Below are 21004 nucleotides of genomic sequence, written 5' to 3'. Positions count from 1 at the left end.
CTGTGTATCAGGGTCTGTGTGCCCCACCGGACTGAGTTTCCTAAGGGTGGAAGCTGGGTTGTTTTCATGTACACACCCCTCTGGCTCCTAATACACCACCTTTTATCACAGGATGAATGCTCACCAAATGTCCCGTGGATATGTGAATGGATGATTGGGAGAGTTAAAGAATGTGGGAACTGCATGCACAGAGGCATTGGGATAGGCTGAGCGTGGGGGGCGTGAAGTGGTTAGAAGCTCATCTCAGACAGGACAGATGAAGGTTAACCTGGTTCCTGTGTAGAGGAGCTGGAGGCAGTGAGCTTCCCCCAGGCTCACTGTTGTTGGTGCTTCAGGGCTGTCTTTGATGTCAAGCCTGGGCTGGTGGCCCCAAAGGGCATAATTATCAGGGAAGTGGGCTAGATGCCAGTCTGCTGGGCTCTGTACACATCGATTCTATAGACCTCTTCCTTGCCTTGAGCCTCAGAGAATTTTCCTCCACTACCCAGTTCTCCAACTCCATCCAGCGTCATTCTAGATCCTCTGTAGCTACGCTTTAGATCCAGGGATGGACTTCCCAAAGCACATGCAGCCAATTATAACAGCCTCGCAGAGGAATTCATGAGAACCAGAAGGAGTAGAGTTTTGCATGCTCCAGGCTCTGTAGATAAAGGGCCAGAACTTGGGTCTACCCACCCCAGGCTTTAATTTTGGAAAATGCAAATTGCTTATTGATTTTTTCATAAAAACAGGATACTTTGCTATCCATACCACACTGGTGTTTGTGTGTGTGTGTGTGTGTGTGTGTGCATGCACTTCAGCTGGGATGTTGGACAGCGGCTTTTCATGGTGATGCTGCTACTGCTGCTAAGTCGCTTCAGTCATGTCCGACTCTGTGCAACCCCAGAGACGGCAGCCCACCAGGATCCCCCGTCCCTAGGATTCTCCAGGCAAGAACATTGGAGTGGGTTGCCATTTCCTTCTCCAATGCATGAAAGTGAAAAGTGAAAGTGAAGTAGCTCAGTCGTGTCCGACCCTCAGTGACCCCATGGACTGTAGCCTACCAGGCCCCTCCATCCATGGGATTTTCCAGGCAAGAGTACTGGAGTGGGGTGCCATTGCCTTCTCCATTTCACGGTGATAGGGGGAGAAATAATGATGGGGTTGCCTTGAGGTTAAGGAAGTACTTCCTTAGGAGCTCGAGTGACTTTCTTCTGACACTTTGGGGCAGCTTCTGGAGCAGGGAGAATGGTGTTGACTTTGATCTCTGGGTCTGCAGGGCTGGGCTCAGATCCTTCAACCACAGGGCCAGCAGGTACAGGTGAGAGAGCAGGAGGAGGAACAAGAGGCTTGTGTGGGCCATTCAGGGCCCAGGAGACATCTCCCTTAGGAGGATGGGTGCTCTGGGAAGAAGGGGCGGTTGCAGACCCCTATAAATGAGGAGGGGGCCCTCCAATGCCTCTCTGAGGGCAGTTGAAGGAATCAGAGGCCGAGGCCCTAAGCAAGCTCCGTGGGTTGGTATTGGCTCACGGGTTGGCCTTTCCAGTTGTACCCATTGGGAGGGGCAGGTAAGCCTCCTTGAGCTGCTGCTGAAACTCTGAGCCACTTTGGGGCTGTGCTTTGCGCAAATAGGTAGAGGCTAGAGAGACAGCCCAAAGTGCTACCTTCCCCAGCGACCTACCACCCCTGCCCCTCTCTTCCTCCTCCTTCCTGCCCCCCAAGCTAGTCAACTTCCTCCCATTGGGCTCTTCAGTGATGTATGTAAAATAGCACAGAGCCTCTCACCTAGGAGCTGGCAGAGTGCTACCTCTTACTTCTCTCCCGGGAAACTTGGTCTGAAGTAAACTGGCTCTACAGAGTGTGTGGAGTGGGGGGTAATAGGGCAAAAGGCTGTGTGTAAACATAAATTAAAATTAAGACCTCCAGTGAAGCTGAGATGTGGTTTAATTTCCCATCTGCATGATCACCATTACAATGCATGTTACTGGATATAAAGATAAATCCGGCCCTGTTCCTAATAGCTTTTAATTTCCACCAGACCTGATTATATTGATGCGGGCTCCTTGTGGGAGTTTCCCAGCATGCTCTTCCCCAGCATCCTGACTGGTTGTCTGGGCCCCAGTGGGGAGTTTTGGCCACTGCTCAGATGTGTGGACCAGATGTATCTGCCTGGGTGTGGAAGACAAGCCTGGAGCAGTTCCCTGGTCCAAATGGGCAGGGCTCTTGGCTGCTGGGTCGTCATCGGGGCTTGGCAGAGGTGGGAGTGCACGATGGACCCTGTGTGTTTGGGGAAGGGAGAAGCAGGAGCAAGGAGAAACAGCTAGAGGGTTCTTTTGGAAAATGGGCAGTGTTCCCAGACCACAGGTGGGAGTCAGTGAGCCCACCACCCATTGCCCCCCTTCCTAATTGTCCCCAGTGTTCCAAGTTGCTCATAGGTTTTCATACCTATTTGTGTTTGGTCCCGCACCTCCTCTGCCTGTCTACACCGATCCCCTCTTCTTTATTATTGACCCCGCACTCTTCTTTTGTCCTTTAAACTCGTTCACATGTGTCCCCTTCCACGAACCTTAACATCAGCCTGTAGCAGACCTATGGCTCCTCTAGTTCCATTCCTTGAACACTTAATTCACTGTGTCTCACAGTAGAAGAAATTGTTTCTGTCTGCTGCAGGAGAGTGGACAACTCCATCTTTCCCATCTCTTTATCCCCAGGGCCCTCACAGCACCTGTTACAGTGTAATAATAATAAGATTAATGATCATATTCGTTATGTATTGAGACTTCCTTTGTGTTAGGCATTCTACATATAATACCTCTAATCCACACAATAACCCTTTAAGAAAGATAGTTTTTTGCTTTTCTATTTTTTCCCCCAATTTTGTATAAATGAGGACGATGGAGGCCCAGGGAAGTTAAGCAACTTCCCCAAGACCACACAGCTAATAAGTGGCCTGGGTCTGAGCTGGGCTCCTCCAATTGCTCTCTTTCCTGCTGCCTCTCGGGAGCAGGCTCCTCATTAGGAATGGCCTGTCCTCAGATTCTAGCATAGGAGGAGGGCTCATCCCTGTTTCCTGCACTTGCTTGAGGGCCAAAACATGTCCCCAGCACTTGCCCTGGCTTCTGGCTTTGTGTGCAGTGAGCAGAGGCTTTAGTTTTTCTGAACGGCAACAGCTCTCCAGCTGTAAGATCAGTGAACAACCATTCTAACAAGGAGGCTTTATCAGGCCCTGGCTCTGTTTGGGGCCCAGTGGGAGACACAAAGTTGGTCCTGATCCGGGAACTTAGGATTCTGTTCATGTCATCAGCTCTGATGGACAAGAATGGATAATCCCAGCACAATAACAATCAGATATGATCTTGCTTGGCTTTGGAATGCAGGGTTAGTGTATTAATTGCATTTTGCTCCAGCTGATGCTAAAGCTACTTGGATCCCATGAGTCTCCACCAACTTGGACAGGGGATGGCACAGATGAGAGAGCCCAGGTGGTGCTTGGAAAACTGTTGGGCACATGTAGACTATAAATGAACAGTCACTTACTGTAGGGCCTTTAAGGTCATATGGCCCAGCCTCTTCATTTAGTGATAAAGAAATGGAGGCCCAGACCAATGCCCTCTTCTGTCCCTTCCCTCTTCTTTCTTACTCATTCTCAGAGCATAACATCTTAACTATTCATGGGATGCTTTTCTTTTACTATCAGACTTCTTTCCTTCTTTGTCTGTCTAACCTACCCATCTTTCAAAGTCTGGTTCAAATACCCCTTTTTCCCCCATGATGTCTTTCCCAATTTCTGCTAAGAATGGATTTAAAAATCATCCAGATTAACCTCCTTCCAGGGGATCCTTTTCTGAACTCCATCCGAAATTTATCAGTTCCTTGCTCAAGACGCTAATCGTATTTTGTCCTATAATATTTTAAAATCTGTGTTATCCCCACTATGAGAATGTCTAATCAGCAAGAGCAGGAACTGTGTTTCGTTCAGACCCCTATCCCCTCCAGTATTCAGAGAAGATGATTAAGGATGGTGATGAAATGACAGATTCTCTCTCTCCCCTGCTGGACCACCCTGTGGCAGGCAGGAAGGAAGGAGACCTGCCTAAGGTCACATGGAAAAATGATACTTTACAAAATCTAGGCTTGACAGCATTTGAGCTCTATTACACTGAGCGGCTTCAGAGCTACATTGAGAGAGACCACTTCTGTGGGTTCCTCCTGTGATACTCTGTTGTTTAGTTGCAAAATTGGGGATCTCAGCTCTTGACTACTTAAGGGCTTGGAGAAAATGGGCTGGGATTGTCAGCCTGTACTAATATGAAATAGATGGTGTGCTCAAGGTAATTTAACAAATGGGTGCTAGGCAGAGTCTCATGCCTTACGAAGGAATTAAGCTTAACCATGACCTGTTTCTTGCCTTCAGCAGCTCCTATCTAGGGGTTTTAGTGTCTTCCCAAGAGGAGATGATATATCAGACACTGGGATTCTTTCTGATGATGTCTGCTCAGAAAGGCTCTTGAAGGAGAAGGAGGCCTTGGAGCAGAAATAGCATGTTGGGTGAGGTCACAGTGTGGGGAAAGACAAGGAGAGGATGGGGTTACCTGAGAATGTGGCTGGAGGGTAAATAGAAGCGGTGAGAGAGAAGTCTGGGAAGGACATCTAACACATAAAGGTTCTATCTAGCTCTAGAAAAAAATGGCAACCTGATAATAATGACTAATGTTTATGGAGCACCTACTAAGTTTCCAGGCTCTGTTCTAAACATTTTATATGCTTAGCTCATTTAACCTTCACAGAAATCTGAAGCTGAGTAAATAAGCATTCTCCATATTATAGATGAACACACTAAGGCACAAGGAGGCTAATTGAATTGCCAAGTTAGTCAGCAGTAGAGCCACAATTTAAATTTTTGCATCCAGACTCCATTATTTGTGCTTCTGAACTCCTTACTGTGTTGTCTCATAAAAAATTAATATACAGAATATATATTTTTAAAAATCTGCTGTTGATTTTTAAAAATCAACAAGAAAAAGACAACACACAATAAAAAATAGAGTGACAGATACGAGCAGACAATTTACCGAAGAGGAAGAGCTAGGGGAATGTGGCAGAAAGAAGTCAGGCTGTGGAGTCTGCTAGTTCTAATCTGTGACCTGGAGCAACTTACTTACAAAGCTTCAGTTATTTCACCTACGAAGTGGGGACCATGAAACCTGTATATGGAATCCTTTAGATGAACATTAGGCCTCTGACAAGACTTGGATTCTCAGATGGAAAAAGAGTGGACTAAGTGCAGAAGAGAAATTGCCTACCCAGCTTCATGATGTGATCCAACCATGGGCCATGCTACCTTCTCTGGGTACCGGGCTGGAGACAAGACACAGGTCAGCCAAGGATGCAGCCTCCCAAAGGATCTGTGATACTGGGATCACTGGAGAATGGTTTCCCCTAAGCATGATCTTGAGAAAGCTGTAAATAGCTGGGGCCAGGTGGATGACCACTGCAGTGCTTTTAACTCAAATAGACCATCATGATATCTGGGCAGAATGAGAGAAATAAAACGGCTGTTGTTTTATTAATCTCTGTATTCGCTTATGCCTTGCATGGTGCCGGATCAGAATGATGTTGAAGAAAGAAGGAAGGTGTGTGGTTTGGTATCAGCACAGCAAAGATCAGCTCCACAAACTACCTGGGTCTTATCCACTCAGTCTCAAACCCTGGCTCAGTAATAACACTAAGCAGTTTATGAGGTGCTTTTATACCATTTCATTGACTCCTTAAAGGAACCCCCATTCCTTTCTCCTTTTTACAAATGAGGAAAGAGATGCAGTGAGGTTCTGGAACTTGTATAATTAGAAGAAAAGTCAGAAGGAGGAGATAAACATGTATTAAGATATAGTTTTCTGCAGGGCCCTGTGGCACGCAGAAAGTTGCCTCATTTAATTTTCCTTTTAACCCTTCGAGGGAGGCGTGCTACCCCCATTCTTAAGTACAAAGACATGAGATTCAGAGAGGCCAAGCAGTTTGCTCCAGGGTACACAGCTTCTCAGTGGCAGAGTCTATGCTTGGACCCAGAGCTTTTGTCCCCAAAGCCCAAGCTCCATTTGAGTAACATACTTTAATGACTTCACCCTGAAGGCTGACCCAGGGACTCACGACAATTACTCTTTCTCTCATCAAAGCAGTTGTAGAGGGGAAAAGGCAACTGATCCTTAATTTTGTTGTTGCTTATTGTTTGCATTTATGGGGAAGGGAACATCTGATTCAGACTCCCTCATCTTCCTCTTCTTAGGGCAGACAGAAAAATCCACCTTCAGTGCCTACTGCCGTCCCCAACCTTTTTGGCAACAGGGACCGTTTTTACAGAAGACAGTTTTTCCACAGGCTGGCGGTATAGGGGGCATGGTTTTGGGATGATTCAAGCGTACTGCATTTATTGTGCACTTTATTCCTATTATTATTATGTCAGCTCCACCTTAGATCATCAGGCATTAGATCTCAGAGGTTGGGGGACCCTGCCTTAACAGACCCTTTGAAGGTTAGAGATTACAGGGAACCATTTTGAAGCAGCCAAGGAATTCTCTCTTAAGTCAGATGGCCTAAGGTGAAATGATAATCATAGTGATAATAGCAGTAAGAAAATGAGTGATCAGTGATGGAGATCTTGTGTGATAAGTGCTTTTCATGAGTCATTCATTTCATCTTCGTAAGTCATTCATTTCATCTTCATAAGTGTCCTATGTAGTCGGTGGCATGATTAGCTCCATTTTGCAGATGAGCAGCCGGAGGCAGAGAAGCCAGTCCCCTGCCCAAGGCCATAGAGGGCACGTAGTAGGGCAGGATCTGAGCCCAGATGGTTCAGTTTCAGCTCTTAGAGGTGACCTGGGCCACCTTGCACTGACCCTGACGTCTGTGTCATCTTTCACTTATAAACCTGCTCTCAGGTTTATAAAGCCAGTTCACAGGCAGCATCTTACGGAATCCTTCCAACCCATCTGTGGGAGACACGTTCTTAGCCTCACTTAAGAAATCAGGCTTGGGGAGAGTGGAGGGGCCCCTCCCAAGGTTACACAGCCAGGGATGGGTGTGCCAGATCTCTGGTTTGATGCTCGCATCCCAGGAGCTCTTGAGGCCCCCACCTGGAGCGCATGCCCACAGCTCCCCAGCACCCCTTCCTGTCTCCCTGCAGGCGGGCTGCTCTGCGTTTGCATGCCAGTTGGTTGGTTCCAGAACCATCAGCCGCAGCTCCTCAGTCAAGCAGAAATGTCTGTGTTCACAGGTGCCTCTGGCGGCGTGTGCATGTGTCGTATTTTGCTTTTCCATTTAGTTCATGGCAGGTGCTGCATTTCCTGAGCACCCACTGGGTGAATTTCAGGAGATGTAAGACAATTGCAGATGAATGCTCTGCCCTGGGATCACGCCGTGGCACTGGACACAGAACAAGCGGCATTGTTTGCTTAAGTTGGCACCTCTGTAAGTTACCCTGAAATCAGAGCAGAATTCTTTATAGAAGGTTATCCTACACATAAATCATCATTAGACTACCTCATTTTTGTTTAATGCCTACCTAACTGTGCTGGAGTCTAAAAATGTGTGTTTAGTGAAGTCAAGGGTTGCAGGGAAATTATAGGGTTTTCAAAAACCCATTTGCTTTGCTGGTGCTCACATCAGAATCAATCTTGCCTTTAGTTCTCAATCTCATTGCAAACATGCAGTATGGCTCGCCGAATTCTGGCATTTAATGTAGGGTAGCATTTATTCAGAAGAAGCCAACGGTGCTTACAGAATGGTAGAGCTATGTATAGATGGCACTTCCTGCCAAGCCTGTGATTTTGAACTCTGTTGCGTATCAATGAGACTTCGCCGCCAGAGCTGGAGCCACATGGGATGGGCCGGAGCAGAGGCCGGCAGTGGGAGGGGAGCTGGCATTCATCACCCCACAAGCCTCACTGCACAAGCACATAGTAGGTGCTCAGACAATGACTGTTGAGGGAGAATGTTTAACCAGGAAGGTGACTGACCTTTAGATTAGGTTGTAAATGAAATGGGTTTTTTGGTTTTTTTTTTTGGTCACACTGCATACCATGTGGGATCTCAGTTCCCCAACCCAGGATTGAACCTGTGCCCTCCTGCAGTGGAAGTACAGAGTCTTAACCACTGGACCACCAGGGAAGTCCCTGAAATAGATTTAAATGATGGGAAAGATGTGGTGCTCCTGGGATGCCTGACCTCTGCCAGACTTTGGCAGCCCCTTTGTGTGCAGTGATGCTGTGGAGCAAAGCTGAAAGGGTGTGGGCTCTGGCCTTCGAGGTACTTGGGCTCAGATACCGTCTTGCTCCTTGCTTGCCATGTGACCTTAGTTAAATCCTTTAACCTCTCTGAGCTTCAATGTCCTCACATGAGAGCAACAGAAATTGTGTACTTTTTCTATATAGGGAAAACATTTTCCATGTATAGTTTATATTTTTCTATTTAGACCTACTTCCTATATATAGATCCTTTCTCTATCTGTAAGTTTTCCATTTTTCCTGGTTCTGAGCAGGCACGTGATTAACTGTACCAGGATTAGTCATCTTCTTGAGACCCGGAAGATCTCTGTGAGGAATGAGATTCCAGGAGTGAGCATCTGGGTGTGAGCATCGTCTCGTGTGTATACAAAAGCGAGCATCCAGGGATGAGCAGCCCGGGGTGAGCAGACAAGGTTGAACAGCCAGGAATAAGTATGCAGAAGGATGGTCTTGGCTCTCATTGCCCTGGAGGTCACTTGGCCTTCAGGGTGAAGGGCACAAGATTAGAAAGGTCAGGAGACAACTCTCATATGGGGGGCAGAGGCAGGGTAAGTCCTTCGTGTTACCCCCGCATGGCTGACGCCTGCTCCCTAACATTTAACCTTGGCTTTTGTAGTCTGGGCTTCCCTTGTGGCTCAGCTGGTAAAGAATCTGCCTTCAATGCAGGAGACCTGGGTTGAGAAGATCCCCTGGAGAAGGGAAATGCTACCCACTCCAGTATTCTGGCCTGGAGAATTCCATGGACTGTACAGTCCATGAGGTTGCAAAGAGTCGGTCATGACTACGTGACTTTCACTTTCATTTTGTAGTCTACCTGGCATCTTGCTGTGCGCAGAATCCTCAGGAGTCTAGGCATGTGTCTTTTGGGGCTGCCGAGCCTGCCTTTTGTAATGAAATGCAAAGCCAGTCAGAAGTAGGAACAACCCTCTGCCTTCCAGTACACGGGGCAGGGGGTACTCAGAGGCTTCCTGTAAATTGGGAATGTTTTCCTCTCATACATGGAGATTCCCCTCTTCCATTTCAAGGCCAGGGCTTATCTTTAGGGACCTGGGATCCCCAAGAATCTGGACAGTCAGCCGGGAAACAGATGAGAGTGAGAGACAGAAGCCTGTGATGGCGAGTGGCAGTGTGCAGCCAGGCGTCGGATAACCTCTGTCCTCCGTGCGGTGTTCCATTGGGCCCTCGGACTTTGTGAAGCAAAGGAATCCCTTCTGAGAGCATGTGGCAGGCGTCCCTCTTCGCTGCCTTTCAGAATGGGACACAGAAAAGGAAAGGGCTTCTATCTGGAATATTCCAGAGCCTTCTGTCCTGACACCGGCTGAGGGATGCAGTTGTGAGAAGTTCGAGGGACTAGTTGTCCCCGTCAGGTCTATGCGCAGGAGAGGCACAGACTCCTTTGGACTGCTCCTGGCGGTGTCAGGTCCTACGCTGACTTCATTCCCTGCATCTCTCTAGGTGGCTGTGTTGGCATCAGCAACAGTCAGGTGGTTGAATTTTCAGTTCATTATTTAATCTAGCAAATGTTTTTTGAGCACTTCCTGTGCGCAAGATGCCGTGTTATATAGACAGTGATTCCTGAGGGTCTTTGCTTGAGGATCTCAGGGGATGTGAAGAAATTCCTCTTCCTGCACACCAAAGAAACTCATATTAATTAAAATAAATATTTGTGTGTGTATACAAACAATATGCGTGGTGTAACTTGTACATGTCGACTGTGCACACACATGTGCTCACACACTCATACTCACTTTTCCTTGCCTATGTAAAGGGGTGAGAGATTCACCTATATAGACCAGAAGCACCCCAGAGCAGGGGCCAGGGCAGACATCTTGGCCCACTGTCTATAGGAAAGCGCAGCACCACGGGAGCATAAAGGTCAGAAGTGTGTCTGGGTGAGTGTTTAGGCCTGGGCCTTTTCTCTTGAACAAAGAGAACAAATCCTTAGTCCCTCCTCAACTCCTCATTCAGCGCATAGTCTTCTGGGTTGGGCTGGGGGTGGCCCATGTGTTCTGAATTTCATGGACAATTTTGGATGGATCATGATTTAATGAGGTCTGTTTGGTCCAGGAAGGGTGAACGGAAGCCAGGATGATGTGGGGCATGATCTGCTTATCTGCAGAGGGCTTGCTGTCTAACAGGTGGGATGAACTGGGGACACAGGTGAGCCCACCACGAAACAGAGTGTGATGCGCAGATGCACGGCCTCTGGGGGCTCAGAGGCGGGCGCCCTGCCTTCTGTGATTAGCACAGGCGCCGTGCAGGGCGGCAGTTCCCGTGGGTCGTGGAGGATGGATGTTTTGGCAGGCGGAGCCCCTGCGGGGGAGACTGTTCTAGACCTGTCAGCTCTCAACTTTAGAGTCGCCTGGGGAGATTTAAAAAAAACAAACAAACACCAATGGCCAGCCCAACCCCTAACAATTAAGTCAGGATCCTTGGGGGAAGCCCCTGGCACCTGTATTCATGAAACCCTCTGGGTGAGCAGCTGGGTTGCAAACCCCTGTTTAGGAGACCATAGTTTGGGGGAGCAGATGTAAAATCCAGGAGCACCAAGAACAAGGCTGCACTCTCTCGGGGGGAGAAGCCTAGTTTGGCCAGAGCTTAGGGTCCACGTAAGTGTAGGGTGTGGTTGATGCTGCACTGAGTTGTGTATAATTGAAGGGCAGTGGGGAGCCACTGAAGATTTTGATAAGGAATATTCTGGAAGGACTTTTGGGAGTTAGTCTTCTATGATTAAGGATGTTCCTAGAGACACGGCGGTCATCCTTGCTCCGCCTCCTGGAACCGAGGTCAGCCCTTGAATTTCCTAGGAACAATCATTGGGCCTCCTTCAGGCTGATGGCTGTCCCTCACCCCACACTCTCCCTCTTTTTCCTGCCGCTCCCCAGGCGGCTGTCCCATAACCCAGGGCACTGGCAAGGTGGATGTGGGAGCTTGCCAGCGAGGCCTGTGGGAGGAAAGGCCCCGTGATGTCACACCCAGAGTTTAAGCAGGATGGGGATCTGAGGCAAGCTCGACATTCTCTTTATAATATGTGTGAATAAATTTATATTGTGCTTTTAGAGTTTACAGCATACTTTGTGTATGTTCCACTTTGACTCAGCACAGTTCTGTGTAAAACAGATACCCTGACTTACAGATGAGTAAACAGAGGCTCCTAGGCTTTCAGGAACCTTTCTCCGTGGCCTCTCTGATTTCTCCTGTCCTTGGGAGAAGAAAACCTTTGGAACAGAGTAGGGAGCACTTCGGGCCAGCATTTATTCAGCCACTGGCCTGCGGGCCAGACACTGTGCTAGGCACTGTCACAGCAGTGACCTCATGTTTTAAAGACAGAATATCTTTTCTGCTTCCTCATGGTCTGTGGCCCAGGAAGAAGGGGAAGATACTTAGCTTCACCAGCAGTGATACAACTGGATAAATAAAACCACAGGACCACTACTCCAGGTCTGTTTGGGGAGTGTACCTCATCAAGATCCTTTTGTGTTATCTCATTTTATTCTTGGGAGAGATGGTATCACCCCCACTTTCAAATGAGGAAACTGAGGCTCAGAGAGACACCTTTCTCTGGCCAGGTAGCAGAGTCAGATGGCAAGGACAGCCATGCTGTGCGGAGTGCATTGACGCTGCCCTGACTCCTCGCCTGGAGTTGGGATAGTAAAACACACAGCATCTGCCCCGCCACTATGAGAGCATGATGGAGGGTCCTTAAAAAACTAAAAATAGAGTGATCCTGTGATCCTACAATCTACTCCTGGGCATATATCCCGAGAAGAATTAGAGTTCTAATTTGAAAAGATACATGTACCTCAATGGTCATAGCACCACCATCACAATAGTCAAGACAGGGAGACAACCTAAATGCCCATCAGGAGATGATTGTGTATGTATTGCACACACACACAGACACATGCAGACACACACACAGACACGCAGACACACACAGACACACACACAGACACACACACACACAGGAATGTTACTCGGCCATAAAAGAGAGTGAAATAATGCTATTTGCAACAACATGGATGGACTAGAGATTATCCTACTAAATGAAGTCAGACAGATGAAGGCAAGTATTATATGACGTCATTTATATGTGGAATCTAAAAAATAATACAAATGAACTTGTATACAAAACATAAATATACTCACAGACATAGAAGACAAACTTAAGGTTACTGAAGGGAGGATAAATTAGTAGTACGGGATTAATAGACACAAACTACCAAATATCAAATAGATAAGCCACAAGGATTTACTGGAAATCATAGGGAACAATATTCAAGATCTTGTAATAACCTACAATGGAAAATAATCTGAAAAATGTATATAACTGAATCACTTTATTGTATACCCGAAACTATTACAATATTAAAAAACAACTATACTTCAATTTAAAAATATCCATATCGCATCTGCTGTGTGCTAGGCACTATTCCAGTTGTGCCTATCCAATTCAAATTATTCCGTTTGTGTAAACTAACTTGTTTAGTCCTCCCAACATCATGTTACAGTAGGTAGAATGATCATTTTAAAGGTGAAGGAGATGAGGCATGTGGAGTTGAAGTAACAGGAGGTGGAATGACAGGAAAGCTACGACAAAGCTAGACAGCGTGCTAAAAAGCAAAGATCACTTTGCCGACAAAGGTCCGTGTAGGCTTTATGTATAGTTGTGTGTGGTTGTGAGAGCTAGACCATAAAGAAGGCAGAGCCCTAAAGGATGGATGCTTTCAAACTGTGGTGCTGGAGAAGACTCTTGAGAGTCCGTTGGACTGCAAGGAGATCAAACCAGTCCATCCTAAAGGAAATCAACCCTGAATATTCATGGGAAGGACTAATGCTGAAGCTGAAGCTCCAATACTTTGGCCACCTGCTCCAAGCAGCCAACTCATTGGAAAAGACCTTAATGCTGGGAAAGATTGAGGGCAACAGGAGAAGAGGGTGACAGAGGATAAGATGGCATCACCGATACAATGGACATGAACTTGGGCAAACTCTGGGAGATGGTGAGGGACATAGAAGCCTGGCATGCTGCAGTCCTTGGGGTCACAAAGAGTCGGACACGACTAGGCAACTGAACAGCAACGACTCACCTAAGGCCGCACAACTGGTAAGAAGTGGAGTGGAAACTCTACCCCAAGCCACCTGGCCCCAGAGCCCACTCTTCACTTTTCAACCATGAGATCCAGGTCTCCTGTTTTTCGGTTCCAGGCTGTTCCCCTGGACTGGGTTAGGAGTCGGGAGGGAAAGCACAAAAGGCAATCTCCAGTCTGGGGCCTGGATGTGCAGATCCGAGGCAACCTCATCTGGAGGGAACATGTCCAGGTGTGAGGACCACATCTGGAGGCCAGGTGTCCAGGTGTGACCCCTTTGAGGGCCATTCTGCTCTCTGACTCTTCCCTCTTTCTTTCGGATCATGTGTGTAATGGTCACCAGCTCCCCCAGAGTCTGGTAAGGATCAGGCTGGAAAGATGGGGAGGGGCCTACGGTTTCAGTTCCAGCTCTCTCACAAAATGATTTTATGCCCCCTTCCTGGATGTCAGTTTCCTCACCTATAAGTGAAGGAGCTAAAACGGATGATCCCATAGACCCCTTCCAGGTCGGTTCAATTTAACAAATTCTACTGAGCTCCACGTGCCCTCCATCAAACCGTGACAGGTCTGTGTCCTCCTGGGGAGACAGGCATGTTAAGAAATGAGCTCCAACACATATTCCTTAAAGAAATTCTTACACAGGTGCAAGACAGGAATTGTCACGGCAGCCGTGTTTGTGATAGCAAAACATCGGAAAGCAATATGGATAAATTAAATCTGTTATATTCCAACAATGAAATACTATACTGCAGGGAAACGCATGAACCAGAGCTTTACAAATCAACCTGGACATGTCATTGAAACATGCTGAATGGAAAAAGCACAGTGCAGAAGGATGCGTACATTATGGTACCATTTGCATAAAGTTTGAAAACATGCAGAACAGTATCCTGTGTTGTTTCTGGCTACATGCATATGTAGCAAAAGTACCAAAACACTCAGGAGAATGATAAACACCATATTTAGGGCAGCGCTTACCTCTGACGAAGGAGGCAATGGGCTCACGGAGAGAAACATAACTGCTTTCAGAATGTCTTCGTTCTTAAAATGTTTCTTCTAAAACAGAAACACAAGAAAATATAGTCAAAGTAAGCTTGGATATTTTCATATTATTTTTTTCCTTTTTCTATAGGCATGATATATTTCATTAGAGAAGTACCCATTTCAACATCATAGGCAAAATGCCAGGAAAGGGATGAGGTTACATACAGGCTGGGTGCCTCTGTGATAGTCTAGGTCTGGGGGATTGGGAGCAGAGAGCAGAGGTTGGTGGTGAAAGTGAGGTTTGGGGGCTGATCCTGGGTGGGCCTGAGTTGGTGGGACTGGGGAGGGGCGAGTACACAGCCCGCACCTCAGCTATGCCCTCTGCGACCTAGTTCCTGCCACCTCTGCCTGGGCCACCTTGGCCAGGCTTGGTGCTCAGCAGCTATTAAATAACAACAATGAAACGGTGTAAATATAAGAGGAGGAGAGATGTGTCTGCCTCGGGATCCCACTGTAATCCGTTTCCCGATTTAATGAGAGTCTGGAGACCCAGCATGAGGCCACTAAAAGTTAAGAATGCCGGGAGTATTCATAGGGCTGTGAGACCCCCTTGCTCTCTGAAGCTGGGAACCAAGGAGCATCCTGGCAGTCTTCCCTCTGTCCTTCTGTCCTGAGGGGCAGTTGATCAATGTCAGAGGCCAGCTGGGTAGGGACAAGTGAGTTGCGGGTGGAGGAGGGAAGTGCTCAGATAATTACCCATTTTGAGAAGTTTACTCCCAATTCCAGCTCAAATTATAGAGAAGGCTGGGAGCCCAGGTCATGTCAACAGGGAAACCCGAGAAAGAAAAGTGATCTCCCGGTGCTCCTGAGGCCTGGAGAACACAGGGTGTGCTGGGGAGAGAGCAGGCAGGGATCACCAGATGCTGCCTTCTAGAACACTTAGTTCTATTCCAGTTTGCCTGAAAACAATGATTTCCCCTGTCCTGCCTTTCCTCTGCTTCCCCGACCCTCTTACGTACCCAGGTTCCCAGGTGGCACATGCGGATGGTAGAACTGACATGTCAGGGCTGGAAGGGGCCTTGGAAGCCCCGGAGCCCAGCCCCTGCTCATTATATAGATGCCCTTGGTAGCCTTGAAGGAGCTGGGGCCCAGTCCTCAAGAAGCATCCCACTGCAGGATGAGGGCAGATGTCATCCTCAACAAGGTGGCTCTGGGGTGAGATTCCCCAAGGTCTGGAAGGGTTGCGAGACGGTCTAGCGTGTGTGTGTATCAGGGTGTGTGCGCAGGACAGCGTCTGTACCTTGTTTATCATAAGCAGGCAGATAACAGACGTGTTCCTGAAAAGTGAAGTCTCAATTCTCATCTGAATACGGAGGAGTGCTCTTTTTAGGAAAAACCTTGAGGTGATGTTGGCAAGCAAGGGAAGAGTTGGGCAGGCTCTGCTGATAGGAGGAGACACCGGGACAGCCTTTCTGGGAAGCAATTTGGCAGTAGGTAGCTGAAGCCGTAAATGTCCATATCCTTTGGGCTCTATCCTTGAAAAGTAACCAAAGATGGCCATGAAGATTTCTGTTAACTGCTGTGTTATTTACAAAAGTGAAAAAAAAAAAATCCTATATATCCAGTGATAGGAGAATGATTAAATAATCATACAATAATAGAATTGAAATATTCTAATACATTTTCAATTACATGAAAAAAGATCATAATATGATCTTAAGTTGCAAACACATTATATATGTATGGCAGGATCCCAATTGGTTAAAAAATACACACACACACACACACATTCATACTTATATTTTAGACGGATATTTTGACCTACTTCAAAGCTGTTAGTGATTGCTATGGTTCTTTCTGGGTGGTGAGATTAGGAGTGATTTCTGTTTTCTCTTTTATAGTTTTCTGCACTCTGCAAGTACATTTTGAGAAGATTAAATGTGAAGTGGTTTTGAAAAGCCATATTTAAGTTTAGGTACCTTGCAAAGTAGCTGAAGCTCTTGCTAATTTAGGAAGCTCCTTCTTAGGTTGGGCTAAAATCTTCTTTCATGAAATTCATCCCTTAGGTCCTCACCCAGTCCCTTGCCCACCCCCAAACTTCCACAGAATTTCATAGTTTCCTTCTCTCTCTGTAGTACCCTCTGTAATATCCTCTCCAGTCCATCCCCCGTTCCCCAATGTCCCATCCCCCTGGCTCATGCAGCCTATTTCTGCAGCAGGCCCTTGTATATTTGATCTGATCTCATCGCATCCTGGGTACCACCTCTGGTCAAACTCCAGTTTTTCAATGTCTTTCTCAAAACCCAGACGCAGAGTGAGTGCCCTGCACCACAGATGGTAGAAACAGAGGGTTCAATGGCACCCTCGCCCCCTCCTTGGTTGGAACATGCTGTCTCCACTAGTATAGCCTGGGATCTGCTTTTTTATTATCCACTCATGATGTTGGCTGATTCTGAGCCTCCTGGCCCTCAATAGCCCTGGGCCCTTTAACCTGAATTTCTCAACTTCCTCATTTCTAACATTGGAATAATAATATTACTCCATAACCCAGATATCATTCCGATGGTCCCTCCTCCTAAAAGCTCTGAAAGTTGTCTCTAATTTTAATTCCACATCCTTGGGAATGTCCCGTATCCTTCCCAAGATGTCTATAAATTCTGGGAAGGTTTATGGTCTCATAGCATCACTGACTCCTGCTTCCCAACTATTCTGAATCTCCTTTCTTTGCCCTTTGTTTCAGGGCTACGCTGTCCTGCTGCTGACCAGATGTGGCCTCAACTTCCTTCCTAATTTTCACAAAAGTCCCACCCTCACATAGGTCCACATGTATCTTGTAGACCTTTCTGTGAGCTTTTGGGTGACATGGACTGCAGAAATGTGCTGCAGTCCCTAAGGGTTCATCGGGAACTGCCATGTTAAGTGGCCTTCCTCCTGTCCCCAGCTCTGAACCTCCAGGCCCATTGTTAAGCGGCCTTCCTCCTGTCCCCAGCTCTGAACCTCCAGGCCCATCTCTGAGAGGAGCTCAGCGTCACTTTTCCCTTTTAACTTTCTAAGTTAACCTTCTAACAGGGAGGATTCAGAGGGTCACTAGGATCTTTAACACAGGGAGTATGTTGATATTGATGTATATTAGTACCTTTTTATTGTTTTAGTCGCTAATTCATGTCCAACTCTTTGCGACCCCAGAGGAACTCTTTGCATCGGGTTCCTCTGTCCATAGAATTCTCCAGGCAAGAATATTGAAGTGGGTTGGCATTTCCTTCTCCAGGGGATCTTCCTGACCCAGGAATTGAATCCATGTCTCCTGCATTTCAGGTGGATTCTTTACCACTGAGCCACCAGGGAAGCCTGTATTAACACCTTTAAAAGTGAGAAAACCCAGGAGAGCTGATTTGCTTCCCCTTCCCTCCTCTGATGCTTTACCGAAGAGCAGGGCACTCCTGCTCCCAGGACAAAGGGCATTTCCCCAGGTGGTAGTGGGTGTAACAGAGACTCCAGACATATTGGTGGCTGTGGTTTTGGTGAGAAGCATACAGGTGTGATGTCTTATCTTAATGATGGGTGGCCAACAGGCTGTCAGTCCGTGACCAGATGCTCCTTTGTTACCATGGTTTCAGCCCAACACTCAGAGTCTTCCTACCCTACCTTGGGCAGGGAAAAATTTACAATCTGATTTTGTGACTTAATGAAAAGGGAATGTCAGAATTCCTCAAGAATGTTAAAAAAACAAAATCAAGAACTGTTTAAAATGGCTCATTTTGCGTTTCTGACTTGACTCTACAGTTTGATTGTAGTCAAGAGGAGACTTTGTCTAGTTGGCATTCCTGAGCGAGTGGGACTCTTCCAAAGGCAAGAAGCTCTGATGTAGGGGAGAGAGGATACGCTGGAGGAAGCGGGAGGCTGGGCCTGGGTCTCAGATGGGTTTCACTTGGGGTGCTTATTTACCTCTTGGAACTTCCTTGTCTGTTGGGTTGGCCAAAAAGTTCATTCATGTTTTTGTGTAATATTGAATGGAAAAATCCAAATGGACGTTTTGATCAACCCATATTAAATGCTAATGGGAGTTATTACTTTACTGGTGTTATTTCCTTGGCTATACCTACCTGATGCTGGAAAGATTGAAGGCAAAAGGAGAAGGGGACAGCAGAGGATGAGATGGTTAGATAGCCTCACTGGCTCAATGCACATGAATCTGAGCAAATTCTGGGAGATGGTGGAGGACAGAGGAGCCTGGTGTGCTACAGTCTAGGAGGTCACAAAGAGACACATGTGACTTAGTGACTGAATAATAGTGACTGCCTTAGCCAGGAGCCCCAGTCAGCTACTAATACTTCCCTGGGGAATCTGCCTCCTTCCTTTAGGGCAGTTCTTCCTTAAATCTCTCTTCTGTCATTAAATTAGCATTCACATAATCCATGCTCCCTCTCCCTGGTCTTATTTGTGTTATAGTTTTCCTTACCAGCCCTGGACAAATCTTTTGGGACTGCACAGAGAAAGAGGAATTAAACTCAAGTCCTGTCTAGTGACTTACAATAGAAGTTACTGAAGGCTTTTGAGGCTTTGTTTCCTTGGACGGACAGATCACAGAGTTTGGAGCCCTAGGGCAGTGCTTCCCAACTGTTTTCACTTTTCATTGTGAGTAGAACAAAGATAATATCGACCTGGCATATGGGGGGAAAGAATAAGGTTGCCTATAAGGGAAGTGACTGGTTCTCATGGCTAGTGGTGAGACTCTACCTGCCTGGGACCCGCCCTGACTCATCTTGAACTGAAGGAGCTCTGCACACAGGTTAGCCACCTGTGAAGTCACTTGGGGGAACATAGTGGGTAGGTAGGAAGGTGCCTGTAGGTGGAGGTGGGGGGTCAGTTTGGAAGCTGTGATTTTCAGTGGGCAAGAAAGTGCCATGACAGTGCAGAGCAGCCCTGGTAGCTTCCCCGCCGGCCCCTTCTCTTTTTCTTCCTCCTCTGTCTCTACACGACTCCTCCCAAAGGGACTTTAATTATAAAGTCAATGTTTTCAAGAATAGCTAAAAGGAGGTGAGCCAGCAAGCTGTCACTGGCAGCTTTCAAATCCTTGTTTCTTCTGCCAGTGGTGGAAAGGAACCATCCTGGCCCACGGTCCTTCCTTCAGCTACCTTCTAGGAAGGTGTGTGTGTGTTGATCCATCCACCCACCCACCCACCCGTCTCCACTGCACCCTCTGGATCTGGGTCCTGGCCCTCAATATAGTCATAGCTCAGGTGACAGTCAGGGGAAGCTTCCCTTCTCAAGGGGAACTTTCGACATGAAGGTGGGGAAGATCAAGGAGCAGCAGCTGCTGAGGGGAAAGGGTGACGGAGGCAGAGTGACGGCAGCGAGCTGCATTAATTCCCTGGTGTCAGATTTAATGAAGGGCTGCCTTCTGTGCTGCCTCAGAAAGGCACATCATGGAGTGATCGGTGCTGGATGCACACACAGCTCCAATTAAGACTTTCTGCATCTCACAGGGCCCGGGGTGCCTTTGAATCTCTAGACTAGGGGGCTTTGGCCCCCTCCCCCTTCCAGGCATGCACAGCCCTCATCCAAAAGTCAGGGATCTTTGCTTCTCTTAAAGGGAAAGGACTCCAGGATCTTTTTTAGCTGTGCACATGTGTCTGTGGTGACCCTTTGCTTCTCTCATCTCTCTTCGTTGTCCTTAGGCAAGGCCCCAGCCTCTCCTTTGCAAACAGTGCCCATTCACTTGGCCTCCAATGATTGAATCCTACAATCACAGAGGCTTGGCACTGGGAGGGGACCTGGCAGAGTCCCATAATCAGTGATAGTTGGGACTTAGAACCAGGCTCTCTGAGGCCGTCTCCCTGGCTTCCATCTCTTCTGGCAGCATGCAGATGAGCCACAGCTGCATCTAAGCCCCACTAAGTCACAGGTCCCAGCTGCCAATTCCAAGTGATGCCCACAACCATGGTAACTTAGCCACATATCACACTTGACAATCAACAAAAGTGTGTGCTCCCCATCTTACGTTGTAAGTGCTGCACTGAAAGCCAGGGAGAGACTCTTACACTTGGGTTTGAGTCCCAACTCAGCCACTAACTAATATGTGACCTTGGGCAACTTCCGGTGCTCATCTTCGCGAAGCCTCCTTGTCTCGTTTGAAAATCAAGAATAACAACACTTATTGCACAAGTTCACAACAGAGTAGACTCTCATTTTGTGGATAAAGAATAAGGATCTGGGATGAAGTGACATGCCCCCAGCAGAGTGGCGGTGAGTGGCAAAGTGGGAGCCAGAGCACAGGGCTCCTCTGCACTGTGTGTGCTCCGCCTTTTGCTGCAGTGATGCTGCCATCCTCCTCCTCCTCCTCCTCCTCCTCCTCCTCCTCCTCCAGCACCCTCATCATCATCTCAGCTACCATGTGTTGAGACTTTGCTTTGGTCCAGACCCTCTGCTGAGTGCTTTGCAGATTTCATACCGTTCAAATCTGAGAGGGAGATAGGTTTTAAATGTATTCCCATTTCACAGTTGAGGAAACAGAGGCTGGGAGTGGCTGCATGGGGTGAAGAGCTATTGAGTGCTCTCTGCAGTATTTGCAACCAGGCCCCACTGGACTCCCCACCCATGCCGTCACTCCTTGTGTCCCCACCCCTCCTGCCACCGTCCTGGGGTCACAGCGCTCCTGGGACAGCTGTGGGC

The 21004-nt window shown here is 47.5% G+C and overlaps 1 protein-coding gene and 1 long non-coding RNA gene across 2 annotated transcripts in view; one reads left to right on the top strand and one right to left on the bottom strand.

Annotated features, from left to right (window-relative positions):
• The window catches only part of DSCAML1 (DS cell adhesion molecule like 1), a 366160-nt gene that overhangs the window by 24474 nt on the left and 320682 nt on the right, over nucleotides 1–21004 (top strand). The gene's annotated exons all lie outside the window — the stretch shown is intronic.
• On the bottom strand, nucleotides 5573–14399 carry LOC132342316 (uncharacterized). The gene is made up of 3 exons (XR_009490640.1): nucleotides 14327–14399; nucleotides 13808–13925; nucleotides 5573–9883 (listed from the first exon to the last, which is right to left on the bottom strand). It is a non-coding gene; the product is annotated as an uncharacterized lncRNA (long non-coding RNA).

Source organism: Bos taurus, chromosome 15, assembly GCF_002263795.3.
Source record: "Bos taurus isolate L1 Dominette 01449 registration number 42190680 breed Hereford chromosome 15, ARS-UCD2.0, whole genome shotgun sequence".
In the NCBI taxonomy this organism is placed as follows: domain Eukaryota; kingdom Metazoa; phylum Chordata; class Mammalia; order Artiodactyla; family Bovidae; genus Bos; species Bos taurus.
The sequence above is the reverse complement of the archived record's forward strand: the minus strand, read 5'-3'. Positions and strand labels throughout refer to the sequence as shown.